This window comes from Pseudonaja textilis, chromosome 11 (genome assembly GCF_049901715.1).
Source record: "Pseudonaja textilis isolate UNSWEBS1 chromosome 11, rPseTex1.2, whole genome shotgun sequence".
Taxonomy (NCBI): Eukaryota; Metazoa; Chordata; class Lepidosauria; order Squamata; family Elapidae; genus Pseudonaja; species Pseudonaja textilis.
The window spans coordinates 17,669,833-17,691,670 of NC_142000.1; the positions used below are offsets into that span (position 1 = coordinate 17,669,833).

The window sequence follows — 21,838 nt, forward strand, 5'->3', positions numbered from 1 at the left end:
ATTACTTATCAAAGAGTTGCCAGCTGAACCAAGAACTGATCTTCATTTGGAACCAGAGTCTTCAGAAGAACATTACTTGGCAACGCCCTCCAGCTTCTTGGCATAGGGTAGAGAAATGGTAGAGGGAAGCATCTGTCACATCTTGAGTTGTGATGTCTTTTGTTTCAATGTTGGCTAATCATCCATTGTTCTAGCTAGGAGAGCCCAATTAAGAACAGAGCTGGTTGTCAACACCTCCCATTGATCCGATAGAAAGAGGCCATGAGAAATACCACCCTATTAGCAAGCAATAAACAGGAATTAGAAGAGTGCCAAGGGACAACCTGTTAGAAGCGGCCAGAAAAGCCAATTCACAATTCATGGGCATTCAGGAAAAAAAAAAAATCATAATCTTACCAGCTATGAAACATCTGCTGTGACTAGACGAACAGCAGAGAGATGCCACTGGAATGGCCTAACCAGGAAGGCATTCATGTTCCATAAATAGCACCAATTTCTACAATACGCAGTACAACAGAGAAAGGGCAGGAACGAATGTCTATGGATATTCTCAGTCATGGTTGTCTCAAAGGTGCCTTTTCAAGAGGCAACTGGACTTCCTTTGTTTTTCCTTGAAGAGGTTTCGCTTCTCATCCAAGAAGCTTCTGACTGAAAGTCAGAACTGAAGAAGCTTCTTGGGTAGTGAAACCTCTTCAAGGAAAAACAGAGAAAGTCCAGTTGCCCCTTGAAAAAGCACCTTTGAGGGAAGGGAAAGAATCATTCACAATGTGGTTGGAGACAAGGAACAATAGAAATCCTGCCATAATCCTTCCACTCAGCGGTCTAAAGAGCATAATCACATTCTGTTGACTTTCATTGGGTAAATCATAGAGGAGACATGATAACAGTGTTCCAGTATTTGAGGGGCTGCCACAAAGAAGAGGGGGGTCAAATTATTATCCAAAGCACCAGAAGGCAAGACAAAAAACAATGGATGGAAAACTAAACAAAGAGAGAAGCAACCTGAAATTAAGGAGAAACTTCCAAACAGTGAAAACAATTAACCAGTGGAACAGATTGTCCTCAGAAGTTGCTCCATCAGTGGCTTTTTAGGAAGAGGCTTTTAAGAAGAGTTTAATGATAAGAAAGACTAGTGGTGACAGAATAGCAGTCACCCAATATCTAAGGGACTGCCCCACAGAAGAGGGGGGTCAAGTTATTCTCCAAAGCACCTGAAAGCAGAACAAGAAGCAATGGATGGAAACCAACTAAGGAGAGAAGCAAGCTAGAGCTAAGGAAAAAATTTCCTGACTGTTGGAACAAGTAATCAATGGAACTACTTGCCTCCAGAAGTTGTGGGTGCTCCAACCCTGAAGAAGACTTTGGACAATCATTGGTTTGAAATGGTGTAGGATCTCCTGCTCGAGCAGGAGGTAGGACTAGAAGACCTTCAAGGTCCCTTCCAACTCTTATTCTATGCTTCTAAGATTTCCTGACTTTCTGTCACTTGTTTTGGTTTTTAATCTGCTCGCTTTCAAAGGTACGCCCTTGGTTTCTGCTTGGCCATTGCCATTTCTTAGACATCTGCTCTCTCTCTCTCTCAAGAGATGACTCTGTTCGGATGAATGTATGTAGAACAGGGATTGGGCGACCCTCTCTTCTTTGTAGAACTATAGCGGACATGGCTGGATTCCAGCAGGCTTCCCCACACGCCAAAATGTCCATTGCATCTTGTGTACAGCTGATAGATGCAAAGATACACTTCTCAGTTGGAGCAACGCCTGCCTCAGCAAATGAATATAGATCTTGTTTCTTTGTTTTGGACACCTCTGTATCTCCATTTCTTAACTGAAGCCAACTCGATCAATGAAATATAGCACTTTAAGCGAAGTCAATACTTAACCCATTCACCAGATGTACACACACACACACACACACACACACACAGAGTGTTTCTTCTTCCTTAAGAATCCCATGACAAGTCAAAACAAAAGTTGGCTTGTGGGGTATAACATGTCCTTGATCCAAAAGGATGCAAAGCGTTCCACAGCACGTGTATCCCCCTCAACAAAATCATTTTAAGAAAGTCGCATTTGATTTGTAATTTCTGGCAAAACACTCTGATGTCTGGAAGAAGAAGAAAAAAAATATATGTTTCCAGGCAAAACACAGCTGGCTCAAAAGGTCTTGATTTCATCAAACCAGAGTGCTAAATATTTTAATTCTGACCCTGCAGTGCATCAGATTCAAATCAGAAAATTGACTGGACATGTCCATGTATATCGAATCAGAGGGGAAAAGAAAAATCTTGATTGAGACCAGGGAGGCTCACGGTTAGATATTGGGGGTTCAGGATTTTACCCTAGACTTAGGAGAATCGCCAAAAAAAAAAAAAAAAAAAGAGGAAAGTGTTGGGTAAACGCTAAATGCAAAAAAAAAAAAAAAAGTCAGTAGTAAACACAGTATTGTTCAAGATCATCTAGGGTGGCATTAAAACAATAATTCTGCTTGAATCAGCAAACTAGTCAATGGAAGAACAAAACCATTGACTTTATTTTGTCAGTTAAGAAAGAATGTATTTGATACCAGTGGGTCTATGACAACTTATCATGGCCAACTTGCCATGGCCAATGTGCCACAACCAACTCACCACAGCCAATTCACCACAGGACAACTGATCATGGCCAAATCAGCGTGGAGACAACTTGCTCAATGATCTCCGGAGACCCCCAGATCTGACGTCAAAGCTAGGTCTTGAGGGACTTCTAGAAAATAAAGAGGAACGGAGAGCAACTCACTTTGTGGGGGAGAATGGTCCCTCAGGTGGACATCATGACAGAGAAGTTCCACCATTTTGGGCCTCCTAAGTGTAGTTTCTAAGAGATGAGGCCCATAGCTTATCTCTTTTGCTAGAGCGGAATTGATGCCATTGAGAAGAAATGGTCCCTCAGATAATCTGGCCCCAAGCCATGTGGGGCTTTAGATACTAAAACTAGCACTTTGAATTGGACCCAGAAGCATTGGACTCGGTGACCAATGAAGTTTGTGGAACAGAAGCATAACTTCAGCTTTTAGTTTGACTGTAGGAAATACAAAATGTTCATAGGAACAGGCAGCCTGGTGGACTGCAACGTTCATATCTCCTCACCCAAATTGTTTCACATCTGAGGCACTTTGTGTGTGTGTCATTATCGCCTGAATTTGAGACAAGTGGTTCTTGCAATCAGGCTAATGGAGTCAACCACAGTGATTATGATGGAATAACAAGGGCAGATAACATATTTTCTTTACAGGCTCCAGCGACTGAGTAAAACACAACGAAAATTTGATTTCAAGAGGTGTAAAATTTAAGGCTTTGGCTCTAGGTGCCTCATTTGCATTGCTGTCCTGAACCCATCTGGAAGGCACTTCACCCTCAGGAGGGGTTGGGCCTCCACCTCTTCTTATTTTGCCATTGATTGACATCGTCAATCTTCGCACATCAAAATAGCCCCTAGCAAAAAATTGCCAAAAGTGAATGTCGGTTTGCCTCCATCAAGCAACTAACAGCCTGGAGCACCAGATAAACATGCCCTTAGGCGCAGCTGTGGGGATGTAAATACCAGAAGGTGTGGAAGGAAAGAGTCAAAATAAAATAAAAAATAAATCCAAGAAACCACTCGAGCAGAGTGTCAACGTTAATACACAAGCGTGGCAGGGCCTGCCCGCGTATATTTTATATGCCAATGTCCTGAAACATTATCTGCTAAGTGTTTTGTCAACCATTTTGGTCTTCCCTGAAAAACCCATTTATCTGTAGACCACAGAGTTGCCAAGAGGACAGCTCCTTTGGAACGAGCAGTCTCTGTGTGTTTTCCGTCACCGTTTATAATCCCTCCCGTTCACAGATCCATAATTCATGAGAAGAACGGAGACCCAGGCGAACATTTTCCCGAAGAGTTTGAAACTGAGGCCTGCGCTGCAAACGCTCAGACCTTGTCATGCGTGGAATCCAAATGCATCTCTTTCTCTCCCTCATCCATCAGCGCTCGGAGACGTTTTTGGCAATGATATTATCCAAATATTATTAAAACTTTGAACCCTGTCCTCATAAATTAGGGTGAGATGACTTCGGAGCCGTTAAGCCAGGAGGATGTATGAGCTTCAGTTGCTCAGGGGTAATTAAGTGCTTAAAAGGAAGCGTGGCTGAGCATTCGGTGGGGCTAAAGAGAGAGTGAAGGAGAGAAGCGGAGTGGGACTCGGCGGCTGCCATTCTTTCACTGTTCTCGGCACAGAGCTGTTCACACACAGGTCAAACCAACCTCAAGCAGGACAAGGATTTGGCCAGTGAGAGGAAACATCTGTTCTTGAGCATCTGTAGGTATCCTTGCAGCAGGCTTGCAAGCTTTGTCCGTTTTGTTGGCTGCTCTTCTAGGAACATACTTCAAAAACTTGGCAAGCTTGGGGCAGCATCCTACATTTTCTGATTTCCTGAGCCAAAACTACTTGGGAATAAAGTGTAGCTCTCCCCTTCAAGGGCTTTTAATCTGCAACTAGGCGCTTCAAGATGTGGGTGTTGGTAAAGTCCAAGAATGAGAAAGTTTCTCAACCCCTTTCGTCCTCTGTTTATTTATCCCTGCATTCGTTGCCCTTTCGTAACTTATTGAACAAATGGGATCCTAACATCTTGCAGTAAGCCCTTCTTTCCTTGGGGGATCCTGGGTTTCTTGAATTCACAGACCTGAGAAATGGAAGATTTTCTGTGATATCTGACAAGGTTAAATGGAATATTCCATAGTTCTTTTATGTTATGCAGAGGAGGAGGAGAATGCTTGTTATTTTCTGTCGCTAAAAAATGACATCCTGCTTCTAAGCATATGTCTCAAAGCAATATACAAAATCAATGTTAGGAAATTGATAAATGTTTTATTTTTTAGAAGAGGTATTTCAATGTTTTTTTTTCAAAATAGGAGGACATTTAGAGCCTGCAGTCTTCAATATACTTATCTAGGTTTAAACCCCATTGTATTCAGTAAGATTTAACTCTTGAGTTTATATCAGAATATCTGTCAAACCAAAATTACAGGCAGCAATAGCCACGAGATTCATTTCACATGTGTCTACATATATTTATTTGTTTAGTTTGTTTAGGATGCTTCTCAAAACAGAAATGAACAGAGAAATCTATACTGACATCTCAGCAAAACTGAAGCAGGACTTCAACGTTGTTTTTGAAACAGAATCTATACAGCAATAATTATTTTTGAGGATCAACAGCTTCTGTGGGAAAAATTTGGAGGAGGCCATATGGCTTCTTGAGCAATTGGGGGAAAGAGAGGATCGAAATATAATGAATCTAATCAAAATTATTCTATTGGCTCAACATTACAGTATAGAAATAACAGCTCCCCAAAGATTTTCAGTGAATTTTCCTAGATCAAGCTGAAAATGAAGACGCTGATTGTTTCAGCATGCAAAACTCCTACTTTTATGGTTATGGTCTCTTTTTCTTTGAAAATGCATATTAATTATGAGAAGTCTGTGTGCAATATTATTCTTCTGTCTTTTCACTTTCATTCTTCCTCTCTCTTCTTGCCCCTTTCTAATAAAGCACTGATTTCCAGTTTTGCAAAATAACCACCCTGGATTTGCTCTAACAGCTTTGGGTATATAATCTTAGCCACTATTTGCTTCGTTAAACAAGGAGGAAAGCTGCTTACTTGCTTTGTCTGTGGAGATTCTCAGTCATCCAGGTCCTAATTGTCTTCAAGGTGCTTTTCTTTTTCTTCAAGTAAAACAACTGGACTGTTTTTTTCTCCCTTTTGAGGAAGATGAAGATGAGAAGTGAAATGTTTTCTTCTTCTTCTTCTTCAAGGGAAAAAAACAACCTGGCTTACTTGTTGAAGAAAAAAAGGACCTTTGAGGTATTTCTACAGAGGAATGATTGACTCTGTCATCTGCACCTCTATAACTGTCTGGTTTGGCTCTGCAACCCAACAAGAAAGACAAAGATTAGGACTGCAGAAAAAACAATTACTACCAACCTGCCTTCTATTGAGGACCTATATACTGTCAAAAAGAGGACTGTGAAGATATTTACAGACCCCTCACATTCGGACATAAATTGTTTCAACTTCTATCCTCAAAACAACTATGCTATAGGGCACTGCACACCAGAACAACTAGACACAAGGACAGTTTTTTCCCCAAATGCCATCACTCTGCTAAACAACTAATTCCCACTACACTATCAAACTACTTAGTAAGACTGTATTACTATTATTGTTCTTATCCCTCCCATTATCTATCTCTTCCCATTTATGACTATAACCATGTTACTTGTATCTATACAATATTGTTGTTTTATTTGTTTCCTAGTATGATTTGATTGCTTATTAGTAACTTATGTCTATCACTAAGTGTTGTATCTTAGGATTCTTGATGAACGTATTTTATTTTTTCTTTATGTACGCTGAGAGCTTATGCACCGAAGACAAATTCCTCATGTTTCCAATCATACTTGGCCAAAAAAAAAAAAAAGAATTCTATTCTATAAAGAATTCTATTCTAAATGTCAGAAGCCACCCAAGACCTCATTTCTAACCTGCATAAAAGGTGAAGAAAAATTCCTATTTTTTTTTCCCTCTCAGATCTGTGACCGGGGTTGCCTTTGACCACTTCCACACACTCTTTCTCCTTGGGAAGACATCTGTTAAGCGGCAGGTGTCTTCTGTGTCTTGTGGCTGCCTGATAATGTATGATCTAATCTCTATCTCTACAAAGTCTCTGGGTAAGTGACAGAGACAAAGCAATGCCATCCTTCCACCAGGATTAAAAATGACTCCCCTCTGTCTGCTGGGGTTGCTATTTCCCATCGCAGCTGAGTCATCCATCAAAGTTTCCCAATACTTTTTTGGGGGGGAGAAGGTATGGGTGTTGATGGCCATGGAGTTGGTGGCAGAGATTCAGGTGGAGGAGGAGGAGGAACACTTTATTTATGTAAGTTTACTACCCACCCAATTTCAATAGGTCCTCCTCCTCCTCCTCCTCCTCCTCCTCCTCCTCCTCCTCCTCCTCCTCCTCCTCCTCCTCCTCCTCCTCCTCCTCCTCTCCCTCCTTCCTCCCCCAGTGGGCCACTCTTATATTTGTCCCACTGGGAATTAATTGCTCCCATTCTTTTTTTTTTTTCCAGGTATTTTCATCACCACAATTCTCTATTTGACAAATTCTCTTGCCAGGTTGATAGCATTTTCCTTGTGCTATTCCTAACAGCAGTAAAATCATACTGTTTCAGAGAATAAATTCTTCCTTCCTTCCTTCCTTCCTTCCTTCCTTCCTTCCTTCCTTCCTTCCTTCCTTCCTTCCTTCCTTCCTTCCCTTCTTTCTTTTTCTTTCTTTCTTCCCTTCTTTCTTTTCTTCCTTCTTTCTTTTCTTTCTTTCCTTCCTTCCTTCCTTCCTTCCTTCCTTCCTTCCTTCCTTCCTTCCTTCCTTCCTTCCTCCCTCCATCCCTCCTTCCCTCCCTTTTTTCATTCCCTTCCCTGTCCTCTTTTTCTGGAGTAATTTGGTTTATTTACCTTTCTTGTTCAACCCAACATGTGCCTGGGGAAAAGCTGTCCTCATTCTAACTACAGCACATTTCCGAGGAACCTTTTGAAGCTTTGACCGAGTCCACCAGGGACAGATCCAATTCCTTCTCCATTTTATCAGTTATGAGATTATCTGCATAACCTTTACCTCTTCAATAAAGTTTCAAACACACGGGAATTGGATTTGAGAGCGGGAAAGTTTTCAGAAGGGAAGCTTTCCTTCCCTTCTAGCCCTTGTTGCTAGATTCTGCTACCCGGAGTGTAATTCTACCATGAATTATACACACATGTTTCTCTTTGAAGTAGGGTGGGGTGAAGGTTGCCCAAAGTGGTGGGGAGAAAAGAGATTTGGAGCCAATTTGTAATAAGCAAGAGCAGTTTGACCCAGATTAAAAGATACAATTACTCTGTCTGAATAGTAAACCTTAAAAGTACTACTTATCCCAATAGTTATTGTTTTATGACAAAGGAAGACATCCTGAGAGAACAATAAAGCGAGAGATAAGTTGCTTGTAATTTATTCCAAACACAGCAGAGGAATTCTATGCAGTTTTGCTACAACAGATCCCAGTCTGGCCCTTTCAAATACATGCAATCCCCACAACCCTTAAAACTTACTGGTTAGGGATTCTGGGAGTTGCAGTCCTAACATGTCTGGATGATAACATAGAGTAGTGCAAACATTTCCTTTACACACACTTGCTGACAAGTCAAAAATCCCTTCCCCATTTTTCCGATGTAATATCACTGGGCATCTTATCCTCCCTCCCTTCTCTCCACCTCCTTCCTTCCTTCCTTCCTTCCTTCCTTCCTTCCTTCCTTCCTTCCTTCCTTCCTTCCTTCCTCATAACTTAATCCTTCCTTCCTTCCCTCTTCCTTCCTTCCTTCCTTCCTTCCTTCCTTCCTTCCTCCCTTCCTCATAACTTAATCCATCCTTCCTTCCTTCCTTCCTTCCTTCCTTCCTTCCTTCCTTCCTTCCTTCCTTCCTTCCTTCCTTCCTTCCTTCCTTCCTTCCTTCCTTCCTTCCTTCCTCATAACTTAATCCTTCCTTCCTTCCCTCTTCCTTCCTTCCTTCCTTCCTTCCTTCCTTCCTTCCTTCCTTCCTTCCTTCCTTCCTTCCTTCCTTCCTTCCTTCCTTCCTTCCTTCCTCTCAAGGGCAGCCAACCAGATCTGGGCTGAGCAGTGGCCATTTTATTTTGCTACACTAATTTATGCTCCTGGTTTATAGTCTTTATCTAATTCTTATCAATTTTAATATTCGTAGACTTGTGATTTCATTGCCTCATAAGCCCTTCAGAGTCTCTTTGAATGGTGAGATGGTCGACATATACACTTAATATATAATAAATAAATGCAAACATCCCTACTAGCTACACTCTTAATTCATTTTACCTGTGTTGGGATCCCTTTTTCTCCTTCCAAGTCATATGGGTCTATTTGACACTTTGTTCCTCAACAGCCTTTGCAGGCAGACCCATTTTACTACTTATGCAAGATAAGAGGAAACCCCCAAATCATTAGTCTGTGCAAAGGTATAAATATTACATAGCCGCTACTCTAATTGTAAGCCAAGCTGAGTGAATAATTCACAACCCATCCATTATTTGACAAGTGGCACCTCTTCTTCTACTTGCAAGCTGAGTTCCTGAGCTGGGGCTAGCTCCCAGTGTTGCTCATCCACTAGAGCAGGGGTCTGTAACCTGCGGCTCTGGAGCCACATGCGGCTCTTTTGGCCGTCTGCTGTGGCTCCCTGTTGGCTGATCCTACCACTGGCTGGCACCTCCCCACCCTCCCTGTCACTCCTCTCCTGGCCTGAGAAGGTAAGGGTGATGGCAGGGGATGGAGACCCATTCCATACTCCAGGGCAGGAGGTGACTGGGTGGGAGTGAGTAACGTCAAGTTGGCCACACCCACCCAGTCACACCAGTTGTTAAATTATTGGTTCTCAGTGTTTTCTTTTCTGTGGGTCCAAATGGCTCTTTCAGTGTTTAAGGTTGCAGACCAGAGGTGGTATTCAGCAGGTTCTGACCAGTTCTGGAGAACCAGTAGTGGAAATTTTGAGTAGTTTGGAGAACCGGCAAATCCCACTTCTGACTGGCCCTTCCTCCATCTATTCTCTGCTTCCCGAGTCCCAGCTGATCGGCTGGGTCTTCTTTGGTTGCCCTGCACAGGAGAACGGAGCTGGAAAGCAGGTTAGCGGGGAGAGGAGGGAATGGAGATTTTACAGTATCCTTCCCCTGGCACGCCCACCAAGCCACGCCCACAGAACCGGTAGTAAAAAGTTTTGAATTCCACCACTGTTGCAGACCCCTGCACTAGAGGAATACCACTAGAAAAAAGTTGAAAGGATCATGTACCTCGGTTCTAATTTACATGAAAGTTGGAACATGACCACTGAAGTAAAAACAAGGATAGAGAAAGCTCGAACAGCATTCTTCAAAATGAAAAAAAGTCTTCTGCTGTCACGACCTAAACCTAAGATTGAAAATCAGGCTTGTCAATTGCTACATCTTTTCTCTCCTGCTCTACGGAGTGGAGAGTTGGTATCTGGATAAAAAAGCCACTTGAAGAGACTAGAAGAAGCATTTGAAATGTGGATTTAGAAGCGGCTGTTATGTATAAGCTGGGTTGACAAAATCAGAAACGAGGAGGTGATAAGCCACATGGGAAAGCCAAGGGAGGCTTTCAAGAAGAGACTGGACTGCCATCTGTCAGAAATGGTGTAGGGTCTCCTGCTTGGGTGGGTGGGGGGTTGGACTAGATGACCTACAAGGCCCCGACCAACTCTGTTAATCTGTTAAATCTACCTGTTGCTCTGTTCATTTGCTTGACTTAAAGAAGAACTTGAGGTAGTTTTCAAAGCAGGGCAAATTAGGGATGGCTAAGACTCAAGTGTCACAAATGGAGATATAGGATTCTCTTCCTTTCCTTTGCCCCCTTATGCCCTCAGCACTGAAGCAGTGAATTTTGTCTGCCTAAACACTAAGTGAATTCCCTCCAAACGGCACTTCCCTCCGCTTCCCATGCAGTTTTATCTATTTGTTTGCCTGTCCATGAATATCTGCTTTCTTTTTTCTTTTTCCCCTGAGCTGTAGGAATGCTATACAGATAAGAGCTCCACAAAAGACAACATTCCAGTTCGTAATTAAAGATACGAAATGACACTCAGTTGGAATGACGTCATAGTCTCTGGCCTGATCATTCAAATAATTTTTTTTTTTTAAAAAAAGTGAAATGATAAGATGGAGTGAACGTAAATCAACCTCAGGTGGTTTATGGTAAGCACTGCCTGTTTACCATTGTGAATATTTATTATCATCGATTTAGTCCTTCTTAACATTTTCTGATGGGTGCTTATAGGAAAGGGGATAAAGCTTGACCGCTAAACGCTGGACCTGGTCTCCAGACAGAAAGTGCAGGCTGAATTGTTAACTGATATTTTTTAGGTTGAGTTCATGTTGTCTTTAACAATAATGTACTTAATAATGCTTTCTCACCAGACTAGATACCAGGAAATTGTGAGTTCTAGTCATGCCTTAAAAATGAAACCAGCCTGGAAGAGGAGGAGGAAGAGGAGGAGGAGGAGGAGGAGGAGGAGGAGGAGGAGGAGGAGGAGGAGGAGGAGGAGGAGGAGGAAGAGAAGGAGGAAGGAAGGAGAAGGAGAAGGAGAAGGAGAAGGAGAGGAGGAGGAGGAAGGAAGGAGAAGGAGAAGGAGGAGGAGGAGGAGGAGGAGGAGGAGGAGAAGAGGAGGAGAAGGAGGGAGGAGAAGGAGAAGGAGGAGGAGGGGAGGAGGAGGAGGAGGAGGAGGAGGAGGAGGAGGAGAAGGAGGAGAAGGAGGAGGAGGAGAAGGAGAAGAAGGAGGAGAAGGAGAAGGAGGAGGAGGAGGAGAAGGAGAAGGAGAAGAAGGAGGAGGAAGGAGAAGGAGGAAGGAGGAAGGAGAAGGAGGAGAAGGAGAAGGAGGAGGAGGGAGGAAGAGGAGAAGCAGAAGGAGGAGGAGGAGGAGGAGAAGAAGAATCAGAAGGAGGAGGAGGAGGAGGAGGAGGAGGAATAATAATAATAATAATAATAATAATAATAATAATAATAATAATAATAATAATAATAATAATAATAATAATAATATTATAAAGGGGCCATTTTCATCCAACTTCAGGCTGCGTGTTTCCCCTGTGAGGCTTCCTCCTACCAAAGCAACGCTGCAGCGCAACATCCAATTTAAATCTGCTCTATTCACGTTACATTACCCAAGCTTCTTCTCCTTTGGTGCTATAATTAAAAGCAAGCCATTGCCTAGCGAAACCCTGGGAAGGCCGACGCCAGTGAGTTGGGCCCAGTTTGGAAAAGGGACCGTCGCAGCCCCGTGGTGCCGCTGGCGGGTCCCGAGGCTGAAAGACTCACACAAATGACTTCCTGTGTGTGGTCCAGTCACATCAAGGTCAGCCCCCAACCCCACCCAGGGACTTGCTTTCGCAGCTGTTTGATATAAATTCCTCGCATATGTCTTCGTCCAGTCGGTTTATTTTGATAAACAATAAATAGCCCGGACATTCCCCTGCTGGTTTCTCTTCGCTCAGGCCATCTCAGGCTTGGCCATTTGCCAGAGAGAAGTGGCTCCCGACACGACATTTGCACAGATGGCAACTGTCATTTTGGAAATTCACTCTCAGGTCCAGCCTCATCTCTGCCCTCCCATGTTCCCTCCTCTCTCTGTCTCCCTCTCCCTCTCTCCCTCCATCCATCCATTCTCTCTTTCCCTTTCTCCTCTCTCTCCCTTTCTCCCCTCTCTCTCCCCTTCCCCTCTCTCTCCTCTCTCTCTGTCTGTCTGTCTGTCTCTCCCTCCCTCTCCTCTCCCCTCCTCTCTCTCTCCCCCTCCCTCCCTCTCCTCTCTCCCTCTTTCCCCTCTCTTCTTCTCTCCCTCTCTCCTCCCCCCTCTCTCTCCTCTCTCTCCCTCAGTCCCCTCCTTAGTGGACAATCACAATCTATTATCAGCAACTACAAATCACAACCAGATGATATTAAGTTGCTGGGATAACCCACTTGGTCCCTTCCGGTGTGATATTTTTCTTCATTCAACGGCAAGGCTCTGAGCTCCCCGAATCTGCTTATATCTCCACCCACTCCCTTCCACAAAAGTTACAGATCACAGCCTTTAAACTAATTGTTAGTTGCACAGCAGGCCTTAAAGCTTGGCCCGGCCAGCGCAATTCCATCCCCCTAGCTCTGATTAAAGGCACAGAGGAAACCGAAGTGCGAAGAAAATGAAACCCTCTGGGCCGCTTGGGTAAAATGTCGTGGCTTTTTGAGCCTTCTTTGACATTTGTTGATAAAAGTATGAGAAGAGAGGAGTTATCCATCACGGAGCCTTCTTCCAAGGGCTGCAATGTGACTTATTTGTTAAAGGCTGCTGGCTTGGTTTAGACAACTGTAAACAGATTGGAGAAGAAATAGGATTCCCAGAGCCGCAAAGAGGGGGATAAATTTTCTCTCCCCTAAAGGAGATGACTTCCTATAGTTGAGATGCTTGTTCACTCCTTCTCACCGTGCTGGGACTGCCTGTTCCTTGCTCTTGAGGTGCGTGTGAGAGAGAAAAATTATAGAAGGAAGGTTCTTCAGAGCAGGTGCTCAACTGTCCATTGAAGCCAATAAAAATGGTCATAAGAGGGTATTTGGTGAAGAACGGGGACTTTAAATGCTTTCCCATCTGAAAGTTATGAGTGGTAGAAGGTCCTTCCAAAAGTCCTGACGAATTGTTCTCACTGTCAGGAAATTTCATCTTAGTCCTTGGTTGTTTCTCTCCTTGATTACTTTCCATCCATCCATCCATCCATCCATCCATCCATCCATCTCCCCTCCCCTCCTCCTCCCCTGCTTTCTGACAGCCCTCAAATATTGGAGGACTGCTATCATATCACCCCTACTCTTCCTTTTCACTAGTCTAGACGGAAGAATACAATACCCAATCCCAGCAACCATTCTTTATGTGTTTTAGCTTCCAGAAGTTGCTCTCCTCTGCACTCTTTGTAGAGTCTCAACCTCCTTTTTTATATACTGGATGCAATAGTCACAGAAGGAGAAGGGGTTTGTGTTGATTGTGGAAAGTTGCTGGGGAAGACAAAATTGGAGGCTAAGGAAAAGCAAGGAGCTTGTCTTCCATCGTAATCCTAGTTTTTTTTTTCCTATTGTTCTTTAAACGATTTGCATACATAAAGCAAAGCAGTCTTTTTAATTTCTCTCCTCCCCCCCTCCCAATCATCTGAGGCTTATTAAGAACTACTCTGCATCCTGTAATCAGACCATTTATGCAGAGAGCTGCCCCAGGCCAAGTGCTTTTGTAAACAAGCTGGAAAACTCCTTTGGAATGAATGATTAACATGGGAAGACACCATTCATAATTAATTCTCTACCCCTCCCCCCCCCCGCCCTCCCTCCAATCCCACTCTACCCCTGCCTGCCATTTGGGTTGGCAGATGGTCTCAGGAGTCTAAGCAGGAACTATCATCCTGCCTTTTTATGTTCAGGAGGGGCGGAAAGATAGACCTTTGAAACAGAAGAGGGAAAAAAAAAATGAAGAAAAGTCTAGTAAAAATGGCACTCTCAATTCCCGGGCTCGACAGTTTTGCCTGATGCTGTTTTCAGCATGAAAAGGAAACAGACGTTCCAACTGCACTTATTGGGTGTGGAATTACACTCTGTAGAAATTGGCTGGCTCGGAAACAGTAACCCACGAGAGGGATCCCTTAAACACGAGACAGCCACGTGCGGCAGCAGCCCCCAAAGCGAATACAATCCTTGGTTGTATAAACAGGCATAGAATCCAAATCATGCGAAGGATTAGTACCGCTTTATAAAAACTTCAGCTGCGTCTGGAATCGTGCGTCCAGTTTTGGTCACCACATTATAACAAAAGACGTTGAGATTTGGGGGGAAAGTGCAAAGAAGAGCAGCTAAGATGATCAAAGGCCTGGGGACAAAAACGTATGAAAAATGGTTGTAAGGAGTTGAGTTTGGCCAGTCTAGAGAAAAGAAGGATTGTGGGGACGGGATGACATGATAGCAGTACTCCATAACTTGAGGGACTGCCACAAAGAAGAGGGTGGTCAACTCATCCTCCAAAGCACCAGAAGGCAGGACAAGAAACTAATAGATGGGAGCTACTCAAGGAAGAGAAGCAACATGGAATGAAGGAGAAACTTCCTAACAGTGAGGACAATTAACCAGTGGAACTGCTTGCCACCAGAAGTTGTGGGTGCTTCATCACTGGAGGTTTTTAAGAAGAGACTGGGCAGACACCTATCTGAAATGGTATTGGGTCTCCTCCTTGAGCAAGGAAAGCCCCCAGGGACCCTTCCAGATCTATTCTGATAGATAGATGATAGAAAGAAGGAAGGAAGGAAGGAAGGAAGGAAGGAAGGAAGGAAGGAAGGAAGGAAGGAAGGAAGGAAAGAAAGAAAGAAAGAAAGAAAGAAAGAAAGAAAGAAAGAAAGAAAGAAAGAAAGAAAGAAAGAAAGAAAGAAAGAAAAGAAAGAAAAATAGAATATAATTATTTTATTGGCCAAGTGTGATTGGACACACAAGGAATTTGTCTTTGGTGCAAATGCTCTCAGTGTACATAAAAGAAAAGATACATTAATCAAGAGTCCAGAATTATAAGGTACAACACTTAATAATAGTCACAGGGCAATCAAATTATAAGCAATTAAATCATACTAGGAAACAGTCAATATAAACCATAAGGATACAAGTGACAAAGTTACAGTCATACAGTCATAAGTGGGAGGGGATGGGTGATAAGGAGTGATGAGAAGATTAATAGTAACAATAGTGCAGACTTTGTAAAGAGAAAAAAAAGAAAGAAAGAGAGAGAGAGAGAGAGAGAGAGAGAGAGAGAGAGAGAGAGAGAGAGAGAGAGAGAGAGAACGGGAAGATAGGAACCCCAAGGTGCTTTTCCCAAGATTTTTTCGGTTTTATTTTTTCCTTTGAGAATTTTTTGAATGCACATATAACGTTGCCTTATCCTGGATGAAATATGCTTCTGTCAGACCCACTTGTAAGTTTTGAGATCAAATCCCCGATGCCTGCGCAAAAAAGTTTCCCAATCCTCTTTAAAACTAAGTGAATCAAATTCTTGCCTGCAGCTTGTAACGCATGGCAGAAAGCTCAGCTTGGCTTGGCCTCAGCTGGGATGAAGGACTCCCCGAGAGAAGACAGGGAGCCAAGGGTCCAAGAAGCATTTGGCAGGGATGAGGGAATGGGAGGCGCGAAGAATGCCGTATGGGGAGAACCGAGAAATCTTGCCAAGTCAGAAGCGAAGTCATTGGAGCGTCAGATCTGGGTGGCCAGCCCTCGCCGAAGCTCAATGACAATTCCAATAGAATACTACTGGTATCATTTATGTTGGCCAGGATTTCTTTATTCCCAGGACAGGAAGCAGGCTGAAGATTGGATTAGGAAAGCAGGAAGTGGAACAGTGTGAAAAGGAGTCTCCAGCCAACAAGCACGGGAGAGAATCCAAAGGAATTTTCAATATCTCCGTGCAAGACTCACACACTGTCCTCTTCACTCTGAAGCAATTGTCTCGTAAAGAAGTAGGACTTGGCAAGTCTCGCTTGCTTCATAGCGCTGCTTTCTGCTACTGTGGTTGGCATCAGCTTGGAAGAGAGGTTGAGAAAACCTGTTTCCCCCCAAAATATGACCTACTCTGAAAGTAAGTCCTAGCTTGATTTTTATACATGCACTCAAAATAAGCCCTAATTAAGATCCTGCCCACTGCAGAGTGCAGGGATAAAACTTAAGCTAGGGTGGGGAGGGTGGGTGGAGCTGCCCTACTACTTACCTTTGGACAGTTGTAGCCAGGTTTTGCACACCCCAACACCTGCCTTGCCAGCCAGGAGTGGGATTCAGCTGGTTCAGGCTGGTTTTGAGCGAACCGGATGTTAATTTTACATCCAGTTCACAGGACTAGTAGTTCCTAACACTTCCCCCTCAAGGAGTCCCGATACACCTGGATTCTGGCTCCCAGGTAAGCCCAAAATGGAGCATTGGGGTATGCTTCCCTACCCCACCCCCCGGTGGCCCGTTTTGGCTCCCAGGAGGCTTCAAGAAAAGATTGGACACTCATTTGTCCAGAATGGAATAAAGTCTCCTTCCTTGAGTAGGAGGTTGGACTAGAAGGCCTCAAAGTTCCCTTCCAGCCCTATGATTCTATGAATCTGGTTTGAGGTCATGGTGTTCATTTGAGGCCATGTAGGTGCTATTCCATGATCATAGACATTCTCCTATTGATTTTTTCTCCCCTATCCAGCAGAATGTGTTCCTGATCTGAGTTGTTGTGCGTTGTCATTATGTACATATATATGGTGAAGGCTGCCTACAGCTACTTGGGTGAGATGGGCAGCTATACCGATCGAATATAAACAAGCAAACCAACCTCCTGGCCTTCAGGTAAGGAGGCTTTCCTCCTGCGCTTGCCAGACACAGGCCAGCATCCTGCCTCGAGTTAACACAATGCCGAGCCTCTTTTGTCTAATGGAAATAATGACTTGCAGGAACATAACTTGATGGGGGAGCTCGCTGAGATTCCAAACATGTGGCAATTTCCGAGTGTCAGTGTCGAGGGCTTTCCTCCCCCTACCCCTCTTCTCCTAAAAAAAAAGAAAGAAAAGGAGAGGAAAACAGAAAAGAAAACAGAACCCTTGTGTGGCAGATCGTGCTGCGCATTAGAGTTGGAATTCCCCTAAGGCTTTACCACCATGGCTGTCCCACAGAGGTTGTGTCAGAGGTATCTCCACTGTCATTTTTCTGATGTTTTCCTTCCAGTTAATGCCTCGGAAGTAACTTTGGCTCGCTTTTGGCTGGTGGCGGGGGAGTGGGGAAATGCAAGACGCAAGGGCTGTGTAGTTTTGTGATGGCTTTCCAGGAAGACCTAACATCTGCTAAAGTCCATCGTGAAGCCAACCCAAGGGAAGAGGGTAGGAAGAAAGTCCTGGTAGTTTGAATTTTCCACTTTTAGCAATATTACTTAGACTTATACACCGCTTTATAGTGCTTTACCGCCCTCTCTAAGCAGTTTACAGAGTCAACAATTTGGGCTCTCGTTTTACCCAACTCAGAAGGATGGAAGGCTGAGTCAACCTTGAGCCTGGTGGGATTTGAACTGCCAAATTGTAGGCAGCTGGCTGCAGAAGTAGCACTCTGGAGTGGATGGGACATTAATTAGGGCTTATTTTGGGAGGTAGGGCTTATATTGGGCTCATGTGAAAAATCAAGGTAGGACTTACTTACAGGTAGGTCATATTTTCAGAGAAACCACTGTGCCACAAAGGCTCCTATGTTGTGTCCATCCTCCCCAGTGACTGTCTCAGCAGCCCAATGATCCCAGAAGGTCAGCTTTCTGCTCCTATTTGTTGTCCAAATTTGTAGAGCATAGATGAAGATTGAAGAGGTCCAGATCCAGGCAGGTCAACCTATTCTCCAAAGCACCCAAAGGCAAGACAAGAAAGAATGGATGGAAACTAATCAAAGAGAGAAGCAACCTGGAATTAAGGATATCTTTCTTCAGAGTGAGGACAATTAACTAGTGGAACAGCTTGACTCCAGAAATTTTGGGTGCTCACTGGAAGTTTTTAAGAAAAGATTGGGTACCCATTTGTCTGAAATGGTACAGTGTCTCCTGCTTTGGCCGGGGGCTGAACTAGAAGGTCCTTTCCAACTCTGTAATCCTCATCTTCGCATCTAACTAAACTTAGACATTAACTAGCCATGCCTTTTTTTTTTTTTTGCAAAACATACAGATATGCAGTATCCTGGAAGCTCACTAGGTGATGTTGACCAGGTCTACTTTCTCAGTCTGGACTTACATGGAGGCGAAACTTGAAGGAAGGAAAGTCAAATACATGGTATTTAGCTCCTGGAGGCATAATGATGGAATTCATCACCTTTATATACCAATATATCAAAAAAGTCACCTTTAGTTATTGGAGTTGTGATGCTGGAGGAAGCTCCTGCATATTCCTTGGACAGCAAAGATGACTAACAAGCAAGTTCTGGCACACAAAATGCCAGGCGTGTCACTAGAAGGCAAAATCACGAAACTCTCACTTACTTTGGCCATGTCAGGTGGGGCAATTCGCTGGAGAAAGCAATTATGACAGGATGTGTTAGGGGGTCAAAGGAAATCAGGCAAAGAACCCTGGATATTAGACACTATCGAAGCTGACACCAGCCAGAGCATAGAACAACTCGAAGAAGTTGTGCAAGATTGGAAGATTGTGGAGAGACCCTGGTCCCACAGAATCGTCAGGAGTCAGAGATGTCTGTATGAATAGCATCATCAACATTATCAGCTCCTGGAGGAAAAGTTAGAGAATAATAATAATAATGTCCTGTTTTCCCAAAAATACGACCTACCCTGAAAGTAAGTCCTAACTTGATTTTTACACATGAGCCCAATCTTAGCCCTACTCCCCAAAATAAGCCCTAATTAAGATCCTGTCCACTCCAGAGTGCATGGGTAAAAATTAAGCTAGTGTTGGGATGGTGGGGGGTGGAGCTCCCCTACTACTTACCTTTGGACAGTTGTAGCCAGGTCTCCCACTCCCCGACACCTGCCCATTTCTTCTGCTTCCCTGAAGATCAATCTAGAGCTTGTTATTGGCTGCAGAAGATCGATCCAGAGCTCTGTTATCAGCTGCAGAGATCTTCAGGAAATTCTTGGCGGCCACAGAAGAAGTTCCTGAAGGCCTCTGACAGCGAAAAAGGATGCTGGGGGCGATGCATGCAAGGGAAGTAAGTCAGTGGATGACATCCCCTGAAAATAAGACCTGGTGCCTTTTTTTTGGTGGCAACAAAAATATAAAACAGGGTCTTATTTGGGGGGAAACACGGGCAATCATTAAAAAAAAAAAACCTTGAAGAAATAAATGAGATTGGAGCATAAGAAAGAGATCCAATTCACCCAGAGTCTGATTTGGTCGCCCTTTTGGAGAGCGTTCTTCAGAATCTGCAGTTCCAAGAAAGCACAGAGCGGGAAAACAAATGGAGAAAGCTGCAGTAGGCCAAGCCACACTTTGTGAGCGGAAAAGAAACAAATGCCATTACTAAAAACCGTTCCGAGGAGTTGGGAATCTAGGAGCTTTTCCCGGTGCTTTTAAATGCTCCCTGTCATCATTTATTAACTTATTTGCTCAAAGACCCCAGGAGAAAAAGGCTTGTTTTGTCTGGATTTCTGGCTAAGCCGCAACACAACCATCCCAAGTTCTTGTTAGAGGTGTGTGTGTGTGTTTGTGTCTGTTGACAAGTGAGCCCTTCCTGTTAAAGAAAGGGATAGAAGTAGCAGTTAGCAACAGAGGCCAAAATCCAAGGTACCACCAGTCTAGAGGCTTTGAACAAAATTTACTTCCTTTAACGCACAGCTACCTTAATTATCTGGTGTTGTTCGAAGAAATATCTTTCTGGGTTCAATTCCAAGTGGGGAAAAAGACACTGGAAACACGGTGACTGCTTGGAAAGGTGGTTTAATGGTGGACCGGATCACATGCCTGGGAGCTCCAGGAACAAAAAAAAAAAGGGCAGAGATGCTGAGAGTCCCTGGGTTTTATGCCGTCTGTTGGGATTTGAATTTGAGCTTGTATTCTGATTGGTTGTCAGACTCCTGTGGGGCCTCACAGGGGCAACTCTGTAGGCTGTCCCGAGTCCCAGGCTTGGTTGAGCCTTTCTGGATGACGATATAATGAAAGGGCTTTGGGCAATTCCTATTATGGCTCTACCTAGAGGAGGTAGATCTTTGTTATGTAAAATAGACTGCCCCAGGCCTTAATGGCCTATTAACAAAGGGGGAGGGGCTGAGTTTCTACCTTTCTGAGTTTCTACTTCTCTTTTAGGGGAAATACTCTGCCTTTTTAGTATATCTTAAAATATTTCATTTTCCTAGGAGAGGGGTGGGTTTTATCTTCCAACACTGGGACACAGAGAGCAGTCAGATAATTCATCCTAGGACGTCATAATTCTATCGGGACAAATGCTTGACATTATCAGAGATTTATGGAAGGAATGTCATCATTATTTTTCAAGTAAACAGATCAAGCTTTCCCGAAGGGGGAGCGGGGAGAATGTGAAACTAGTAATTAGATTCTCCGGAAAGGAAACGGCCCTGTAAGACAAGAGGTAGGAGGAACAGAACTTGTAACTGAAAAAAAAAGAAAGAAAGAAAGAAAGAAAGAAAGAAAGAAAGAAAGAAAAAAGAATTAAAGACCACACTGTTCAGAAATGGAAGGCAATTTTCTGGAGACTAGCTGAAGGTTATATACTAGACCAGGGGTGTCCAACCTTGACAACTTTAAGACTTGTGGACTTCAAGCTTTGCTGGCTGAGGAATTCTGGGAGTTGAAGTCCACAAGTCTTAAAGTTGTCAAGGTTGGACACCCCTGTACTAGACCTTTAGCAACGTGGTACATTCTAGATCAGAGATGTCAAACTTGATTTCATTGAGGGTCACATCAAGGAGCTGGGTGGAAAGTAGAGGTGGTGTCCAGCAGGTTCTGACCAGTTCTGGAGAACCGGTAGCGGAAATTTTGAGTACTTTGGAGAACTGGCAAATCCCCCTCTGACTGGCCCCGCCAACCCCATCTATTCTCCGCCTCCTGAGTAACCCCTGATTGGCTGGGTCTTCTTTTGTTGCCCTGCACAGGAGAACAGAGCTGGAAAGCAGGTTAGTGGGGTGGGGAGGGAATGGAGATTTTACAGTATCCTTTCACTGCCATGCCCACCAAGCCATGCCCACCAAGCCATGCCCACAGAACCAATAGTAAAAAAAAATTGAATCCCACCACTGTGTCGGGTATTATGTGTTTCAGCTTGTGGGTCGTCATTGCCGTCCAAGAAATAGGCAGAAGACTTCGCCAGCACAACAGTAGATTTTGACAGATGTACAAGGAGCAGAAGAAGTCAATTTTGGCAGATGTGCAAAGTGCAGAATTCCAGAAGACTTGCAGAATTCAGGCTCTGCTCGTTTGCTCCAATCCATAAACTCCCTAACGAGACTTTTTCATTTTCTTTGAGGACGTGATAAATACAGAGCAATACAAAGGAACAAAATAAATTTATGCTGAAAGCTTAGAGCTGGTAATGCAAACAAACCGTTATTCATACCTCAGTCCTCGGGGGAGAAATATAATTTGACCTTCCCTTGCCTCAAGCATCATGTTTTCCCACTAAATTAGTTCAACGGCAGTCATGGCTGACCTTAAATGGAAATTGTATATTTTGTATAATAACCACCGCAACAATAATAATCACCT

At 43.7% G+C, this 21,838-nt stretch overlaps 1 long non-coding RNA gene across 1 annotated transcript in view; it reads left to right on the forward strand.

The window, feature by feature from the left end:
- LOC148124849 (uncharacterized) overlaps positions 1-11,097 on the forward strand; it is a 29,951-nt gene extending 18,854 nt beyond the window's left edge. The window contains exon 3 of the long non-coding RNA XR_015744977.1: positions 11,045-11,097. This is a non-coding gene — a long non-coding RNA (uncharacterized LOC148124849). The remainder of the gene's footprint in view (positions 1-11,044) is intronic.
- The last annotated feature ends 10,741 nt before the right edge of the window (positions 11,098-21,838 follow it).